General features: G+C 36.5%; 1 pseudogene; it reads right to left on the bottom strand.

Annotated features, from left to right (window-relative positions):
• Positions 1-11929: 11929 nt before the first annotated feature.
• On the bottom strand, positions 11930-13138 carry LOC149249795 (ubiquitin C-terminal hydrolase 13 pseudogene; annotated as a pseudogene).
• Between the last annotated feature and the right edge of the window lie 406 nt (positions 13139-13544).

The raw sequence follows: 13544 nt of genomic DNA on the forward strand, positions 1-13544 counted from the left end.
CCAGTTGATTGGTTGAATTTGATTAAGTTCGAATGAATGGTTGATTCAGTTGTGTCAGAGGTTTAGAGGTTTCAGTGATTGAGTGTTTCAGTTGTATTAGAGATTGATGATTGGGTTTCAATGATTGGTTGATGCAGATATATTTGATGGTTGTATTACAGTGGTGATTGATTTTGAGCTTCAATGTTACTAATGGGTCTAGTATGAAAATTTGATGAAATGAGGCCTTCATGTGTATTGTTGTGTACCATGAGCATCCAGTCTGAAAAATTATGAAACGTGGTCCCTGGAGGATACTGAGGTTTGGAGCCTTCAGTGAGGAAGTCGAAGCTTCTTGTCAATAGTGGTTGGTGATTTGATCAGGGGGTTGGAGCTCCCTTCCAGTAGAAGATGGAGAACGAGTGAAGGTTGTAGACTTATGTAGGTCGGAGCCTACGTACTAGTAAATATATCGGCTAGTACAAGAACTAGGGGGTTGTAGCTGCCTTCCAGAAGAAGATGGAGAATGAGTGAAGGTTGTAGCCTTCTGTAAGTTGGAGCCTACATACTAGTAAATATATCGGCTAGTACAAGAACTAGGGGGTTGTGGCTCCCTTCCAAAAGAAGATGGAGAATGAGTGAAGGTTGTAGCCTTCTATAGGTCGGAGCCTACGTACTAGTAAATATATCGGCTAGTACAAGAACTAGGGGGTTGTAGCTCCCTTCTAGAAGAAGATGGAGAACGAGTGAAGGTTGTAGCCTTCTGTAGGTCGGAGCCTACGTACTAGTAAATATATCGGCTAGTACAAGAACTAGGGTTATAGCTCCTTTCTAGAAGAAGCTGGAGAATGAGAGAAGGTTGTAGCCTTCTACAAGTGGGTGCCTGTGTACTGGTATGAGTCTACACTAGTGCAAGATTGTAAATAGATTTTCTTATTATTAAAAGAAGATAGAGACGACAACAGCAGGTGGTTTTCACCCACATTAGGTTTCCACCTAAAATATTGGTTTTCATGTGTGTTGCTTATGTGTGATGGTTTATTTTGTTATTACTGCACATGGTTACTATTTAATGTTTAATAAAGTACTGATGAACTAATTAAATATCAACATATGATGAATTAACTGAATCATAAGTTCACTGGATATACGCTGGTTGCCTTAAGAACAATTGCGTGCACACGCAAGTTCCCTTCTCTGAAGTAGCATATATAAATCTAATTATAGAAATGAAAAAGTTATTGATTTTTAAATACTGATTCACCCCCCCCCCCCTCTCAGTATTATTTCCAACACCATATAATCGCGAACAAAATGGAGTTGTAAAACAAAGGAACCAATTCATTGAAGAAAGTGTAAAAGAAATATTGCATGATCAATATCTACCTAATTTTTTTTGGGGAGAATCCACGAATACAGTTGTATACATTCAAAATCGAAGCCCCCACAGGTCACTAAATAACAGAACTCCCTAAGAATTATTCACTTGGAAGAAACCAATTGTATATCATCTTTGAATCTTTGGTTGTCCTGTATATATTCATATACCAAAGGATAAAAGAAAGAATTTGGACCCTTCAGGCATGAGAGGAACATTTGTTGGCTACAGTTACTCTTCTAAGGCCTATAGGATATACATAAAGGAAGGACGTCGTATAGAAGTCAATAGAGATCTTATATTTGATGAAAGCATTGCATTCAAGAAATCAAAGGAACTTCCTATGCACTTTGATGATGAAGAACTTCCAGTATTTGAATAAGAATTTACTAGGGAAGAAGAAGAATATAATCATGAAGACGAAGGTCGCAGTGAAGATATCCAACCCATGGTCATCCCCAAATCAATAAAGAGACCTAACTAGTTGAAGTCTACATTTCTTGATGCAGAGGTTCATGGAGCATCTCAAGGCACATTCAGGGAAATTAAGAAGCCCAAACAAAATTTTGGGTATGCATCCTACATGAAAAAACTAATAGAAGCATAGTCATCCACATTTGAAGAGGTTGTCAATCATAAAGAATGGAAGGATGCCATGAATCAGTAATATCATTCTATAATGAAGAATGTAGTTTGGTAGATTGTACCTAGGCCCGAAGACAAATTTGTAGTAACTTCCAAATGGATATATAAGATCAAACATGCACTAGATTGAATTATTTACAATTATAAGGCAAGATTTGTGGCTAGTTGCTTCTCTCAAAAAGAAGGCATCAACTATGAAGATAAATTTGCTTCGACGGAAAGGTATACAACTAACATTTGTTGGTCTCTTTCGCAACATCAATGGTATGTAACATCCAACAAATGGATGTCAAGACTGAATTCCTGAATGGCACAGTTGATGAGGAAGTCTATATAGAACAATCCTTGGGATTTGAAGTTAAAGACAGAAAGGCATATGTTTTCATATTGAAGAAGGAATTAAATGGCCTAAAGCAAGCACCAAGGGCGGGTATGATATGATGGATGCATACCTATAGAGATTAGGCTTCACAAAAAATTATGTTGATATGAACCTTTATATTAAGGTTGTGAAGGAAGAATGGGTTATCATTCTTTTGTATGTAGATGATCTTCTCTTGACAAGTGTAGAAGGTCAAATTAAAGAATGCAAGAAGCAACTAGAAGAAAAATTTGAGATGAAGGATCTAGCGCTTATGCACTACTATTTGAGCCTCGAAACATGGAAAGGACCTAATGAGATCTATCTAGGTCTGTAAGGGCCTGATTCCTATTATTAGAGCCTCAATCTATTATACACTAACAGATCTATTTTCCTGCTGATTTAAAAGTAATAAAATGAGCTTACTAACCTTCTTACATAGCTTTAAACATTTAACATCTTATCATTTTATCATAAGCAACATAAATTAAGGTGAGCATTCCATTGATATCAACTTAACAAGAGTAGTCCATGGAAAAATACCTGTTCCGGTGGTTGATGATGATACCTTTGTCTTATAGCTCCAGCTGAACGCTCCTTATCACCGACCCAACCGGATTTACCTCCCAGCCAACTAGGAAATAAATTCCTAGCCCAGGAAACCTCCACAGGTTCCCTAGCCCTCCGTGCCCAAGTCCAACCAGATATAGTGTGTCCTCAAGAAGAATGTGCAAAACTAGATAATGATACTTTCCTCCTCTCAAACCCAAGAAACCTCCACAGGTTTCCAAGGTCTCCCAAAATCATAACAAGGCCAAACAATCACAACCAACCCCCACAATCCTAAGCAAGACGCCCACCCCCATTTTCTTCCTTCCCCCTTCCCTTTTTATACCCTCTTTCCTCAACCACCTCTCATTAATGTCATTAACTTCTCATCCATCCTTAGTTGACTTCTCTTCTCCCAAGTAAGCTAGGAGTACATTTGGAATTGTGACATGAATATAAAATTGAGAATTTAATGGGAAAGGATCATGTCTTCTCCCAAGTAAATCTGAAAAGTACATTTGGGAATGTGAAGTGTAATTACATGGAGAGGACCATGTCTTCTCCTTAGTAAATGTGAGGGTACATTGGGGAATGTGAAATGAATAAATATATATTGATGATAAGATGGAGAGGACTATGTCTTCTCCCAAGTAAATGTGAGGGTACATTGGGGAATGTGAAATGTACTTACATGGAGAGGACCATGTCTTCTCCTTAGTAAATGTGAGGGTACATTGGGGAATGTGAAATGAATAAATATATATTGATGATAAGATGGAGAGGACTATGTCTTCTCCCAAGTAAATGTGAGGGTACATTGGGGAATGTGAAATGAATACATATATTTTGAAATAATGGAAGGAGACCATATCCTACATAATATTCAATTTGAGAAGGTAAGTGGGGAATTTGAATAATGGAAATCATAAATTTATATTATACCAATATTTCTCAATATTTTCAGATAATGTAAATATTAACAAAATTTGTAGGATAAGATTTAAGTGGGGCATTACATACACCCCTCCAGAAAACTTCGTCCCGAAGTTAGAATGAAAAGATACAAGGAGTTTGAAAGCATAGAAAACCAGAGAGAGTTATAGCATTAAAATTCGATGAGTCAGACAATGACATTACTTCCCATCAAGAGTCTCCAACTGATCTATATCTTCTTATCCACCCTGGCCTACTTCCGCTCCCGCCCTATCCGTCCTCTGCTGCCTTATCAGTGGCAAAGGCCATACTGACCACTGATAAAACCGACATGGTGGAAGCGTCGAATGCCTCGACCAAACTTTCCCCAGCAGGAATCTGGCAATTGTCATCACACGTCTAGGGGGAGCGTTCAGCTGTCCTCCCCACGATTCCATGTTTCGGAGGATACACGGTGGGAAACACCTCCACCCCTCCTTCAGAGCACGGACCACACTACAGAGCTGGTTGGACTTGTCATCGAATAATCCAGTCAGGTCGTCTTGCCACCTGTCATTTGCATTTTTTTCTCGTGTCATAAGAGTGCATATCAAGTAGATACCAATGAAGTAAAATAATGTACATTATACCTTCCTCATGAGAGGTCTCATCCTTCCCTCTTGGCTATCACATAGTTCTTTTCCCCTGCGGGTTAGCCTCTCATTCGTGCATTTATATAACAACAAGACATATAATCATCACATTACTAAGTCTAGTATCCATGTGTCAATCCAAGAATTCTCGCTAAGTCATTCATTTAAATAAATCATATCCACTTGAGCTATATATGAACCAAAGTAATTCTGATAAGTTACGCACTAGATAGTCCATCACTAAGTGAGTCATACATGTAGTCCATACATCAACCATTTCTATCATTAATATCAAATCTATCAACTGATTCATATAAGTAGTTTCACGTGTCCAACCAATGCATCAATATTACATAATGTTCATAAATGATAACTTGGCACTACAAAATAGAGCCCTAGCATGGGTAGCTATCTAAGTCAAAATGGGCATCACAGATTCTCATGTGACAACCTTGTGAAACCCCTTGATAACATTTAGAGTTGAAACAGATTCAACTGTCCACCATGGAAAATAGCATTTGAACTCAGATATGCTATAAGGTGGTACCAACCAAAATATTGGCAAGCAACAGATTAGTGCACTATCAATTCCACTAGAAGGCGCTAGTATAAGTTTCATGCATATAATTTCTTTAATACCTCAGGATCTATGACATAGATTCCATGCTATATGAATCTTTATTCACCCCTGAATCTATAACTTTTATTCTTTAGCTTTCTCTTTTCCTTCAATTTGTTCCTAACCTAAGAAATTGCCATCCAATGAAAATCACATAATCTAAAATTGAATGGACAGAGAGATATTTTGCTATGCTAGCTAGTCGCAATGCTAGGATACAGAGAGTAGGAAACTAAGGAAAGTTACTAGCAGAGATCCTAGATCAAATGAACAAAAACAAAATAATTGAGAAGGATTATGCTATTGTTAATGACAAAGATCCTAGATTCCTAAATCAAAGAAGTACTACACAATAATTAGCAAGGACTACTTTTTTTTTTTCCCCAATACATTAAAAATTTGTGTCTATGCTCTGCATTGGATTCATCATTCATCTACTGATTCAATATGTTAATTTTGGATTGACAATGCTTAAAGGTAACTCCGCTTATTAGATACCCACATTCTTGCCAATGGTTGGGAACTCTGCACAAGTTATTATAAGAGCACATGTGTTAATATAGGAAAAATAAAAAGATCTTTTAGGCCATCTAGGTTTTCCTAACACCACAGGCATACATATAATCTAGGGTTTCTCGACACTATAGGCAATGTCTTCCATCAGTTCAAACAGGGAAGGGAAACAAACTGCTTATAAACAGAGAATTGTAACAATGTACCTATGATACAAGGTTCTTATTAGCCAGGGATTGGTTTAAGTCTAGAGGTCTGCGACCGATTAGTAGCTCGAGAAGAACTACTCCAATTTCATAAACATCACTTTGTAGTGTCAGATTTCCAGGGTGTCCAATAAAAAAAAACAAAAAAATATTACTGAATAGAGATGCACTGTTATGGAATGAGTTGCAATAACAGGCCTTTCTTAAAAATAAAGGAAAAGAATAGCATGGAATCTAAACTTAGTGCCACTTTGTAATGACGGCTACAACATGTAAAACAAATATCAAATTTATAGATTGACTGGATTGGCAAAGAAGCCCGTTAACATTTTTTGTTAGGGCTAACTTTAAGTTTCATTGATTGCATTCCAGGGTTTCTGAATGACTCTTGGAGTAGCTTATTAGGCACCAGAGGATTTTTATTTTATTTTTTATTTTCTTTTGGGAGATATTAAAATCTAGTTTACATAAGATAATTTTTCTTTAAAAAAAATCAGAGATATATTGGTCTATGTGAAGTTGCGTCTGCATGAAGAGTTTGTTTGTTTGTTTTTTTTTTTTCTTCCTTTTTTTTTTTTTTTTTTTGCATCAGCATTTGTCAAATAGAAAAATCCACAAACTTGGTCTTCGTAGATCCACATATAGAAAAATGCTCCTCTACCCAACTAGTGATGTTTAGGAACATTGAAATGGGTGCATTATGGGAACAACAGAGATATAAAATGTAGGACAGCAGTAGGAAAATAGAACAGAAACTTCCATTCCAAATATATTGGTTAATTCCCAATATAAGAAAATAAAAGCCAAATCCTATATCATTAATTTCAACATCTATGAAAATTTGTCCAAGATCAAATTCTAATGGCCCCATAAGAATTCCAAATTTTACAAGCATTACAATCTAATGCAACATTCAAAAGTTCAGAGATAACATCTGAGCTATACGAAACAGAGAACATCACAAAGGCCACCATCAATATCATTAGTGCTTAGAGAACTATAAGGATGAACTTATGCCAAATAGAAATATACATTAATCACCAAACCCTGTGTTTATCAAGAAATAATATTTCCATAACTTAAATATGGCACTCTTTTGTTTTGATGGGAAAACTTTATATCCTCGATGACAAGTAAAATACCCTTAAGAGTGAATATTAGAAGTCTAATTGCAAATTTAGCCTCTACTATTAGAAAATTACAAAATCATTAACATAGGCAACAGAGAAATAGCTCCCCACAGGTTCATCCTCTAATAAATTTAGATCTTATCATATATCCATGAAAATGGAGCTAATTTATCATATATCCATAAGTTTGTAGTTACTTCCAACTGCATTGTATTAAGGTTTCTGTCAATAACAATGAGAGGTGAGCTGGGACACTGAGAGTGGGGCAGTGGAGACTTGGGCTCGAGATCCCTCCTACATCATGTGGTTGTTTCCCAAAGGGTTCAATTCACCCCACAAGGAGGCAATTGCTTGTTCAGTGGTTGAGCCTCAAGGTCATTCTCTTAGGAGGGGTGGTATATGCGAACAATATACACTGTAAATGTTGTCCCAACTCTTGATAGGTTGTGGATGCTCATCGCTTAAAATTTATAGAGGAAGAATTTGCCTTCAAATCAATGTCAGTCATTTTTAAAGGTTCTGGTAAGTCTATATTTGACCAAAGTTGTACAGTTTCATAAAGTAATCCGAGACTTAGTTTAATAATTTTAATTTTTTAATATGGTGTGCTAATATATTTCAATTACGATGCAATAAATAAGTTGTGCTACCTTCAATTGTCCAATAATCTGGGATTCAATGAACAATAGTGATAAAAATTTGAGTAAAAATTGACATTTTCTCTCTTTCGCTTCTATCAATTTTATTTTAAAAATTTAAAATTATTTGTTATCAGGGTGAAAATTGAGTAAAAAAAAACTCAGCAAAACCATTTTGGTTATAATAATGCCAATACAATTTGCAAATGCGTTTCTGATAGTGAGCATTTCCAATTGTACGAAATGCATTTCCTAGTCATGTTTGTTCAGCTGAAAACACATTTCAGGGCTATACGACATGTGTTTAATGAATGATACAACCCTATACTACACATTTCTTGCAACTTGGATTTGTTTAATAATCTCAAGGAATTTTGAGTAACTCCTATCGCTCTGTAAATTATATGCCTAAAGCTGAGGCTGTTTCTAAATTATCGTTATGCATTTTATTTCCGTTAAAAAGAAAATAATACTTCTATCCAAATCAAGTTATCCAAGAAGCCTAGTGACTATATCATATATGCTCTATGTTGAAGCCACAACGTACATTCAAATTTGAACAAAAGCACAGGTTGCCTACAAAAGAACTAAGTAAAATCCTAGAGAGTCTTTCACAGTGAAACACCATTGATTTCTTGAGTGATTTGCCACCCCTCTTGAAAACTACGTGAGAAGCATATATCTTAGGCTATATACAATGTATAAACAAACTGACCAATTTGCCAACCCTTGAAATCTAGGCACCTACCATATTTGAACCAGATATATTTTAACAACCAAAGAAAATAAATTTCCCATACTATGGTGCCACATGTTAGGAACAACCTTTAAGGCATTGCAATCCTTCAATCGTCATGGCAAATCTCCAGTTATAATTAGAAGTTTCCAAAGTGGGTTACAAAATGGCCCAGAATTATTATGCATTCACAAACCAACAAATTCATTTCTGCACAAACTTTTTCGTTGTACCTCAGTCTCTCAAAATATAAAAGGTCTTCTCTACTATACTATGCATGTTACAACTACATTGAAATTGGATTTATATTATGAAGAAAAGGCTATTCAATCCTGTAAATTAATTCTAAAAAGAGAGATATGTGAAATCTTGATCTGTAATTATCTTTTCATTTTGCTAGACTTTAATTTCACAAAAATTGTATATCACATTTATGTACTCTTTTCTCTGGTCTAAAGTAGGCATAACAACACAAAACTTCGTGAATCTCACTGTTAGGACATTGCAGACTTGTAAATCTATTGTTCAACAACTAGAGAAAGGAATGGTAACATTCTCAGGATCAAATGTCAAGGACTTAGGGGAGCTTCATTTTAAATATGAAGTAGTCGATGAACATTTTGATACAAGTGCAAAGCAAAATCTCATGAAGGTGTTTTGTTTTTTTTTTTCTGTTTTTTTTTTTTTTTTTCATTTGATTTAAGCCCGTTTCAAAAGAATGATATTTTTGTTAAGTTAAAGTAAGGATTGAGAGAAGCTTAAATTATAGCAACAAATGTGTTTCTTAAATTATCTCCCTAGATTGATTAGGACACACTGCAACCTGCAAGATTTTGTAAAGTTTAATGACATTGGCCTTCAACTCTGCCTGAAATGAACAAATTTTGGCAGTGCAACTGGACTTACTTTAAATGGCCTCTAAAGGCTGATGATTTCTTTTGATCTTAATCTTTTGCAATCAGTGCACTCCATGAGATCACATTTCTTTCAAGAATTTTGTCAAACAGTGGCCTTGTAATCTCTAGTCTCCCACATCGCAATACATGTCCATGAGGGCAGTGACAACCACAATTTCACATTAAAATCTGCTCCCAATTATGCAATCATGAAACCACTTCCCTTTTTAGCAAAGCTCCTAAATGGGCACATGCCAAGAGCAAAATCGCAATTGTGTTCCAGTTAGGTTTCACTCCTAGCTCCAGTTGGTGAACAGTCCTATTACCTCAACAACATACACAAAGATCATGGCATTCCAAAACACCACACTACATATTCATAAGAGCAACCTTTACAAAAGCATCTGACTGAAATCCATTCCTAGTTACATAACTATGAATCAATTTACCTTCTTCTAGAGTTTCTAAATGATCACAAGCTTAGAGCACACCTACCACTGTAACTGAGTCCAGAATCACACCCACCAGCTACAGCTGATGAAAGAATGCGAATACCTCCTTATATGATCTATGATTTCTCAGTGCATAACCGAGAAGCATTATAGAGCATTAAACCACACTCAATTTAGATGTTTTCTCAAACATTTGGCATGAACCTTGACAGATCCAAATTTAGGATAGAAGTGATTTCATCCACCGCAAAACGTTGGAATTGAACCCATTTATGCCTATATGATAATGAACTTCTTGCCCTATTGCAAAGTTGATATGTCACTACAATCCTAGTACCAATGGGAACGTAAAGTCAATTGGAAATATGCCTTCATTTTACATTTGGTACTACAGTGTAGGTGTTTGCCCGCTCAGCCGGTTTGTGGCAAACTCTCATAATTACATTCCATGGGTTAATATTTTTCCTAGAATTTTATCATAAAATAGTCGGTCATCTCCTGGACTGCCATACTTGGCATACATGCTTGCGATGTTGTTATCTCAAAATGGATTTGTCAAAGGCCACTTATAACTATTTGGGTATGATGTTTTTAGCTCTCTCAGGGCACGGATATCAGCATAGGCTTGCAATAGAGCAGCATCAGGGTCAATTAGTAAACCTCGATAGCTCTTGTCATACAAAATATCCTTATCCTCCTTCAATGAACGATCGTTGCATTTGTCATGGAGGTTGTTGTTATTGTTTCATTGTGGTTTGGGGAGAAAGGATGAGAAAGTTAAAAGTGGTGATATGCATGATACGTATGTAAGCGTTCCAGTAATCTCTTAGTCCAAAATCAGCATAACGTAGGGAACATTGTGTAGATGTTGTCATTGTTAACTATAAGTATCCATTGAGATTGTGAAATCCTTCAGTGAAAATTTATTATTGGGTAGAATCATACTTGAGGAACTTAAAAACACACATGATTCAAATTGCAATGAAATAAACCCAAAATTTTGATATTCCTGAAAGGACCTTAACTGTGATGGTTCTGTAATTGACAGTTTACAATTGAGTATTAAACCAACCAGTGTGCAAGCATTCGAGTGGTCCACTGAATTGAACCTAGAAAGTCTGATCCTACTTTGATAACATGATATAGTGAACTAATCTCCTCAACCCCATCCTTTGAATACTATAATGCCAACCAGTGCCTTCTACATATATGGCAGGTTTGAATCTCCTCAAATAATATTAATGTTCCTATCCATAATTATCCAAATTGGCCAATATGCCAACTAATCTACCCTTAGTCATTCCTAAAACTAATGGTAAACCTAAAGAAGATCCCTCCAACCACATTATATCTGTAGGGGAGATATATTAACTATTGGTTGTAGTTCTTCATGTTATACTTTAAGGGCATGATTATTGTTCGATCACTCACAATCTCAACTACATGCGCACCTAAGGCACTATTATGGATGAAATTAAGTTGATACCAATACAACTAGAAATTGGTACAGAAAAGCAAACCATGATATATTAATTGAACCAACAAGGTCAAGGATGGCTTAGACAAAAGAAAAGGTTCACTCTTGGAATTCTTCATTCGTAAACACTGTTAGTTGTTCACTTACCAAGCTTGTAAAATGTAAAGTAAATGTGAATACAAAGGCCTTATGTTCAAATCCCCTATTATTTACCTGTGAACACCTGCTGGGGGTGGCCCTGTTCACCCAGCAGTTATAATGGTCGTTGTTATAGTGGTAGTAGTAGGGTAGGAATAGACCCCATATCACACAAGTATGAGACCGGTCCAGTTGCTGATTCATCTAATATTGCTGGCCAAGAATGGAAGTCAAATTGGAATTTCCATCTTTTTATTTGACAATGTTATGATCGTCACTACCCACGAAAGAAATATAGCAAGACACAGGTAAAGATATTAGCGTGTCCCTGATGATATGATAACCATAGCAAGATAGGAAACAGTTTGAAACAACTTATGTTTCTTGCCAGATGTAAATATTGGATATACAACTATACTATATAGACATACCGACAATTAAGCTAGTGTTCTGGTTTTTTTTTTTTTGAAAAGTCAATTTATTCAGAGTGGCATGTTTCAAAATGCTGCAATGACTGGAGTCAACGAGGATGCTAAGAAGAACTGTGATTTATATTCATATATGCTTAGAAAATACTCCATCAAAGCTTGCAACATACCTGGTAGCCACGCCCACACACAATACTTCCTCACAGTTTAGTTACATGTTCACTTAACCATTGTGTCTCGCATGAAGTCATATTCAAAGCGCTTCGGTTGAAGTTGTAGTACAGGAGGAACATCAATGAAAAGAACACCCTTCTTTGCATCCTGCTGAGCATATTGCTCAGCATGATATTTATTATCCCCTTCAAGGCGTTCCACTTCAACATATTTATCAAATGAAGCATAGACATCTCGTCAACCTTTGACATCAAGATGCAGATCATAAAATGACTCTTTCCTTGTTGAGTTGTAATCTACATTTATGCATTCAATATAATTCATATGATGGCCCTCAAACAGTTGTTGTATTGTGCCCTCAACAACTGTCCCCTTCATTTTGTCTTCTAACTTCTCAGATAACACTCTGTTCAACTCCTGAACATCATGTTGCATAAAAGAATCATATGTGTCCCACCCAAAAGATTTCGTTAACTCCTTTGTCGCAACACTGGTGTCACTATACTGGAGCTTATAAAACAAACTCTGTAAAGCCAATGGAATGCTGCTAGATGGCATGTCATTTTCAGTTGTGGGCATATGATACACGACCTTTCTGAAGTAAGGAATGTGATATAATGTCTGAAGAAGTGAGTTCATGTAGCATGTTGCTCCTTGATTCTTGAGCCCAACATAACCTGTTTCTTTCGTTGAGTCATAGGACCAATAATCAATTACTCTGCGAACAACAACGTCCGCTTCTATTATGAGAGTATCATTCACCAGATAACCTTTTGAATGATCATACACATCTCCAAGCGGCATAAACGATGTGAAACCCCAGTCACTCTCTCGGGCATTGAACTGATGTTGTGTATCTTTCCGGATGGAATACTTAGGGCTAATCTGATTAACAACCGCCAAGCTAAACTGCGCATATCTGCTCCAACCATAAGGCAATGTAGCAGAATCCGCCACATCCAAGTACATCGATAAGTGATCCACATTGTTCCCCTTCGGAAATATTAGCACCCGCCATTTGTAACCTCCCACAGTGAAAACTTCTGAGTAATGTTTCTTCACATTTAACCTCGAAAAATTATCGACAGCCCAGGTAAATCGAGAGGAAGGAGGATCGTCCGGAGGTTGATTCTTCGCGGTACTAACCGTCTCTCCTTGCCCTTCCATGGGCTGAACCCCGTCATTGAACTCGGGATGCGGGACCAGCATTTCGTCCTCTTCTTGATCTAAAGGAGGAGGGGCCATCATTGTCATTGCGTTTGAGGGTATATCTGTTGATGCAAATCGCCCTCTGCGGATGTCAACCACCTCCAATATCAAAACCACTTACCTTCAAATCCTTTCTGGATACTGATAACTGATTTGCTTCATATTAGAGTGTTAACTAAAGATACTGGTAACTGATTTGCTTCCAAACTTTATAGTGAACATGGGTCAAAGAAAAACAGGACTGACATAAGTACAAAATTGGGATCGAAGTCGAAAGCTCTAATGCGTTCAGTTTTACACTTAAACACGTACAGTCTCTATTTCTTTGATCAAACTTGCAGGTATATATATGTATATATATAGCCTCAGAACTGTGATACTTTGCCACAAGTTCTCATCTTTTATGGCATTATACAAGACTGCAAAATATACCTTAAATAAGGTGACTGTA

Source organism: Pinus tabuliformis, chromosome 7, assembly GCF_031772625.1.
Source record: "Pinus tabuliformis cultivar Carrire ecotype Pingquan chromosome 7, CPIR1, whole genome shotgun sequence".
In the NCBI taxonomy this organism is placed as follows: Eukaryota; Viridiplantae; Streptophyta; class Pinopsida; order Pinales; family Pinaceae; genus Pinus; species Pinus tabuliformis.